Source organism: Muscardinus avellanarius, assembly GCF_963383645.1.
Source record: "Muscardinus avellanarius genome assembly, chromosome: 10".
Classification (NCBI taxonomy): domain Eukaryota; kingdom Metazoa; phylum Chordata; class Mammalia; order Rodentia; family Gliridae; genus Muscardinus; species Muscardinus avellanarius.
In genome coordinates, this window is record NC_137796.1 from 22,211,386 (window position 1) to 22,218,515 (window position 7,130).

Genomic DNA, 7,130 nt, shown 5'->3' on the forward strand with positions numbered 1-7,130 from the left:
ATAAGAAAAATAAAAAGAAACATATTTGATGAAAAAAAATGTAATAATAATAAGTGTGTGTGTGTGTGTGTGTGTGTGTGTGTGTGTGTGTTACTGTAGATTGAATCCAGGGCATTTGACCTCTTAACTAACCCCCCAGCCCTATTCTTTATATATTTTTTGAACCACTACAGATTTTATTTATTTATTTATTCATTTATTTATTTATTTATTTTTCTATGGATCATATTGAAAATGGCATATACTCAGACTATGATTGGTGCCCTCTGCCCCACCTTCCCTTCCCCTCTCCCAACAATGAGTGTCCAGGTTGACCTTGATACATTCATCCTTTTACATACATTCGAATATAGCTCCTCCATTAATCAACCTCAGCCTTCTTCCTCTCCTGCCTTCCATTCTAGCTTTGCTGAGTTAGGTTGTGGAGGACCACACTAATTTGTTAAGGATAGCCTTGAACCTGAGATTCTCTTGTTTCAGCCTCCCAAGTACTGAAATTATAGGTGTGTGCCACCACCCTGGCTAGCAGATTTTGATGGGTCCTTAGGACCTAGGTAGAAGTATTGGTGGCAGAGAAGTAAAAAATAAAATTTCATGACCAGGAACAAAAAGGGAGACTATTTCTGGATTCCATTCAGGTGTATTCAACAAATAAATGTTAAATAACTAGAGAGGAAAAGTCTATTTTTATATAGTGTATATTTTTGACATTTTTGTCAAAAATCAACTGGAAATAAGTGTGAGGATTTGTCTGAATCTTATATTCTATTCCATTGATCTATGTGTCTGCCTTATGTCAATACCATGGTGGATATTTTGTTTGTTTGTTTGTTTTGAAAGAGACACAGCTAGATTTTCAATAATGCATTATTATTAATTCCCTTAAGAGTACCTCTGAGCCTGACATGGTTGCACATGCCTGTAATTCCATTACTTAGGACATTGATACAAGAAGAACACAAGTTGGAGGCCAGCCTTGGTAACTTAGGGAAACCTTCAGCAAATTAGTGAGTCCTTCTTTCAAAATAAGGAATAAAATAATGAATTGTATGTGGCTTGTGTGTGTGTGTGTGTGTGTGTGTGTGTGTGTTACTAAGGGTGGAACCCAGGGGCTTTTCTACCTCCTGGCTATACTCCCAGAACTATTTTATACTTTATTTGGAAACAGGGTCTCATTAAGTTGCTGATATCCCCACTCAGTAGCTGAGGCTGACTTCAAACCTGAGGAAACCTTTTGTCTCAGCCTCCTAAGCACTGGAATTACATTCATGTGCCACCATGCTTGGCTTGTGTGTAGCTTTGAGATAGAATTGCCTTTTGTTTAATTCCTGATAACAGAAACACAAAATAAATAAATAAATAAATAAATAAATAAATAAATAAAGTCTCTCTACACAGCCTATATTAATAAATGAAAGTTTCAATATTAATATTTTAATATTTTAACATGATAAATCTTCAAAAATTAACCTGTATATTGAAAACAATTCCAGACAAAATGTCAGCATATGTTTTGAAGAAATTAATGAGTTGATCCTAAAATTTGTATAAAAATACTTACAAATTAAGAATAGCTAATATATTATTTTAATTTTATTAACTTTTAATCTTATAAAAGAAGACTGTCTTAGCCTGGCATGGTGGTGCACATTGGTGAGACTCTCTTTCAAAATAAAGAATTAAAAAAATTACTGGAGGTATAGCTCAGAGGTAGAATGCCCATACACTACAAAAAAAGAGAAGACTATATTATAAACAAAAATAGTTATATTGTCCTATTTTTTCAGAATATATACGGAAATAAGTGGCATATTTGTTGCCAAGATTTTTCTCAATCATTGTGGCTATTTTTATCTCAGCATTTAAGTTATAAGAAAACAAAAGACAGTTGATTATCACTGAGGACTTTCTGTCCTCTTCTGGTGAAATGATTAGTATGTCTTTTGTAATGGAGTTAGTTGTCCACAATGTTAATTAAAAGTATAATTTTTATTACCTGTACTTAAAGACTACGTATGGTTTAAGATGTATACAGGTGCCCAGGCTGGAATGTGATAGTTTCATTGTTGAATTAACCTCACTAAGCTTTAGTACCTAGTTATTCAATCAAAAGGCTAAACTAATTTGGGTATTGCCTGAAGGCGTTTGGAAGATGTAACAAAGCTCCCAATCAATTGGTTTTAAGTAAAAAACATACTGGGTAATGTGATTGGGCCTTAGTGCATGTGTTTAAAGATCTTAAAAACTAGGTTGAGATTCTTCTACACACACATAAAATTACCTATGAATAGCAGTTTCAACCATGGACTTCAAGTCCTACAAGGATCTTCCTTATTTTTTTTTAATGGTACATTGTAATTGCACATAAGAGTGGGTACTTTTACACATTTTTCCATGCACAAAACATAATTTGGTCAAGTTCATTTCTCAATAAAATTCCTTTTTCTCTCTTCCTTCCTTCCTCTGATTCTCTTCCTCTGCTCTACTGGTCTCCTTTCTATATCGATGGTATTCACCTTCTTTTTCCCTCTTTTTTCTCTCTCTTAAAATATCCAAAAAATTCTCAAAAAGAAAAAGCAATTTGTATGGTTTACACTACCTGGTACTAAGATAGTATAAGATTAAAATATTCAAGATAGTATACTATCAATTCAAAAATAGGTATATAACAAGGGCCCAGAATAGACCAACACAGGTACAGTCAACTTATTTTTGACAAAAAATCTAATACAACTCAATATTAAATCATACATAAATTGTATTAGTAAATACTTATATAAAAGCTCAAAAATATGATTTGCCAGTGTTCTGAAATATATCTCAAAAGGGTTTTATTAATGTCATAAAAAACCCTCATTATTCTAAAGGTGAAATCTTATTGGGAAAAAAGTATTGTATTAAGTCAAGTACAAACCTTTATGTATGAAGTGGTGGGGTTTCAACTACTCTCAATTTTTCAGTCTGCTTCTTATAGCTACCAACATCACTGTATGTAACATCAGGTTTTCCCTTCATCTGCATCATGGTAATTGTCAGGTCAAACCTAGGAGGCACTGGAATGTGAATTTAATACTTATTTCTGTCCACACCAATTCTCATCCCTTCTTCAATGTCAGTAGATTCCACTTGATGGCTGAGATCCACTACAAACTTTTAAAGTTGCTTCACATTAATAAGGGATTTTGGGTCCTCTGAATCAGCATTAATTATCTTTATACACCTGGCAACCTGTAAAGGCTGTATACTCTGGACAGTTTGCTTATCTGAAGCCAAATCCCAGAGTGCTGGTGGGGCCAGGCCAGTGTCAGAGTTTTTAATACCAGTGAGCTTGTTAATTCTCTAGAGAAGTTGTTGAATGTCATCCTCAACCCGCTTGATCTGCCTAGAGTAAATGCTCTGACCATAATTTTTCAGGAAGGCAATGTCCCTCTCATCCAGAGCTCGGGTGGGCTTTTCATCTTTCTCCTCCTATTTGGTTTTTCACTGATCTGCCCTTAAGTAATTTGACATTTTAGGAGATATGAGTGCCTTAGGTCTCGGGGATTAAAAAACAACTTCCTCGCTTCCGGTTATGCTCACTGCTTCATCCAGAGAGGGTTGTTAACCTTGGCATTGAGCCTCCCAAAAGTGTGCTGCTGTTTGGTACCCCAGGAATGGGCAAGATACTCTGTGTCAGGGCTCTTGCTAATAGGACTTCATTCAGTTATTAGATTTGGACTTATACAGAAATACATTGGTGAGAAGGCCTGAATAGTTTGTGAATACTTGGAAATGACCAGAAAACAAAAGCCTGCCTTATCTTTTATTTTATGAAATTGATGCCACAGGAGGGGCTCATTTTGATAACGGTGCTGGAGGAGACAATGAAGGACAGAGAACAATAAGGAAACTGATCAAACAGCAGGAGTTTTTTTTATCCTGGAGGCAATATTAAAATGCTGATGGCAACTAACAGGCCTGATACTCTAGATCCCATCCTAATGAGGCCAGAGAGATTGGATAGAAATATTGAGTTTACCTTACCTAATCTAGAGAGTCTGACTCATATCTTCAAGATCCCGGCACCTTCAGTAAGTGTTGAAGGAGATATTGAATTTGAATTGTTAGTATGAGTGTGTCCAAATAGCTCTGGTGCTGAGATTACAAGTGTCTGTCTGTATAGGAGCTGGTATGTTTGCAATCAGAATACAGAGAAATAATGCTACTGAGAAGTATTTATTGGAAATTTGTAAATAATGTCATTAAGTCTCACGCCAAATTCAATGCTGCTCCCAGATACATGGCATATAACTGAGCTCCAAAGATTTTTTGTTGTTGTTTTGGGTTTTTTTGGTGAGTCTGGGGATGGAACCTGGGATATTTGACCTCCTAGCTACAACCCCTGCCCTATTTTTAAAAAAAAATTGAAACAGGGTCTCACTGAGTTGCGGAGGGCCTCACTAAGTAGCTGAGGTTGTCCACGAACTATGATCCTCAGGTATCAGCCTCCTGAATGCTGGGATTACAAGCATGCACCATCCTGCCCGGCTCCCAAAAAATTTTAAGAGAAAACTTTCAATTGGAAATCTAACTTTATATATACTTGTCAATAATCATCTCACAAAAAAATAAGTGGTTTCAAATTAAAAAAAAACAGTCAAATAAATTTTTAATGAAAAAAATCATAAGAAAGCAACACTTGAAAAGTAAAACCACAGTTTTTTTGACCATAGCTCATGGTCTACAAAAACTAGGTCATATATTTAATTTTTCTATTCTTAATCTTGAAACAGGGTCTCACTAAGTTGCGGAGGGCCTAAGTAGCTGAGGCTGGCCACATACCGCGATTCTCTGGTCTTAGCCTCCCAAATGCTGGGGTTACAAGCATGCACCACCACACCTGGCTAATATTTCTAACAAGTGGTTGTCCTTGTAAGTACACACCAAAATTAGGAAATGTAATCACTAATACTCATAACAAATTTTTTTTTAATTTTATTTTATTGGTGCACTGTATTCATACATCATAGTGGGATACAAACTTTTGTAGACATACATGCACACATCACCCAGTCAGCCCCCACCCAATCCCCACCCCATTCTCTCCCCATCCCTCCTTCCCATGCTTGGCTTAGTGGTTGACATCTAGTATTATAGCAATTTATCCAAAATTAAAAATGTTAATCTCACATAACAGTTTCATTTGTCTGATACCAAGCTTTTGATGACTTAAAGATAACATTTCAATATTTCTTTTTGCTTTCTTTCCTACCAGAGAATTTTTTTTGTTTTTTTAGGTGAAACTATCATATATTTATATATTTATTTTTCAGAAAAAAAAATAATATGGAATATGGATTCTAGATACCCAAAACAATCTTGAAAAAGAACAAAGCTAGCAGATATATATTTTCTGATTTCAAACCATATAAAGCTACAATAATTGAAACAGTGTAGTACTGTTCTAAAGGCAGATATATAAACCATTGGAGTTAAATACAAGCCTAGAGCTAAATTCTTCCCTATATTGCCAAGTTATTTTTGACAAGGTTTCCATGAACATTTGGTGGTGGAAATAATAATCTTTTAATTAAATATTGTTGAAAAGTAATAATTACATGGAAAGAATAAAATTGGACCCTTACCTAATCCCACATACAAGTATTAACTCAAAATAGATAAAAGACCTAAATATATATCTTAAGACTATAAACTTTTAGAAGAAAATCTGGGTCATAAAACCTCGCAACATTGAAATTGGCAGTGATTTCTTGGATATGATTTCAATGGCACAGGCAACAGAAGAATATACAAACTCCCTAAAAAATAATAAAAAAATATTGTATATCCAAAGACAATGTAAACAGAGTTAAAAGTTACTAATAGAATTGGATAAAATATTTCCAAATGCTATATCTGAAGGTATATTAATATTCCAACTAGAAATCCTAAAAATTAACAACAATAAAGGCAAACAATACAATTTAGATATAGGTAAAAGACTAACATAAATAATGAATCTCCACAGATAACCAATCTTAGTTGTCTGTTGGATGGAAACTCTTGTTTCTCTGGTTCTGGTGAGTGTTACCTAGTTCTTCTTTGTAGTTAATCTCTTTGAGTATTTTCTCTAGTGCTGGTTTTGAAGACATAAATTCCTTCAGTTTCTGTTTGTCATGGAAGCTTCTTATTTCTCCATCTAATTTGATAGAAAGTTTTGCTGGGTAGGACATTTTTGGCTGGAAGTTGTTTTCTTTCAGAGTTTGGAATATGTTACTCCAAGCCCTTCTGGCTCTCATGACTTGGTTTGGGAAGTCTGGAATGATTCTAATTGGTTTGCCTCTGAATGTCACTTGGCCCTTTGCTTTTGTTGCCTTTAAGATTCTCTGCTTGGCTTCCACATTGGTCATTTTGACAATTATATGGCGTGGGGATCCTCTTCTCCGATCCTGTCTAAAGGGAGTTCTATAAGTTTCCTGGACCTGTGTATCAACCTCTTGCTCTAAGTTTGGAAAATTTTCTGCTATTACTTCCTTGAAGAGATTGTTGATCCCTTTGGTTTCACTTTCTTTTCTCTCCTCTATTCCAATTATTCTTAGGTTAGCTCTCTTAAGATGGGCCCATATTTCTTCAATGTCAGATTCCTGCTGTTGTATATTTTTTTCTAGATTAGAAACTATGCGTTCATTTTTGGATTGCTCATCTTCTAAGAGCGAGATTCTGTTCTCCATGTGGTCTAATCGGTTGTTTGTGCTTTGAATTGAGGCCTTTACTTCATTAATTGCATCCTTTATCTCTTTTTGGCTCTCTCTGTGTTCTTTTCGAAGCACCTCTATTATTTCTATAGTTATTTTCCTGATTTGATCTTCTAGAAATCTCTGATTTTCTGCTTTATCAGGTTCTGATGTTGTGGGGTTGTGGGCATTCATTGCCCCAGTGTTATTCCTCTTTCCCATGATTTCGGAGGTTTGTGCCTTCTCTGGGTTCTTCCCTTGGGTCACTATGACTTCACTTAAGGTGCTCTGGATCTCGAGTCTGTAGTATCTCAGACCCCACTACTCCTTTACTGGGTTGTATCACAGAGTCTCCGACCCAGGGAGTCGATAGAGGCAGCTTTAAACTATGGGGGGTGCCAGGTTGCACGTTCTCCT

General features: G+C 35.4%; 1 pseudogene across 1 annotated transcript; it reads right to left on the reverse strand.

Moving 5' to 3' along the window:
* Nucleotides 1-3,066: 3,066 nt before the first annotated feature.
* Nucleotides 3,067-3,510, reverse strand: LOC308268365 (26S proteasome regulatory subunit 7-like; annotated as a pseudogene). The gene has a single exon. The product of its transcript is annotated as a 26S proteasome regulatory subunit 7-like (transcript).
* Between the last annotated feature and the right edge of the window lie 3,620 nt (nucleotides 3,511-7,130).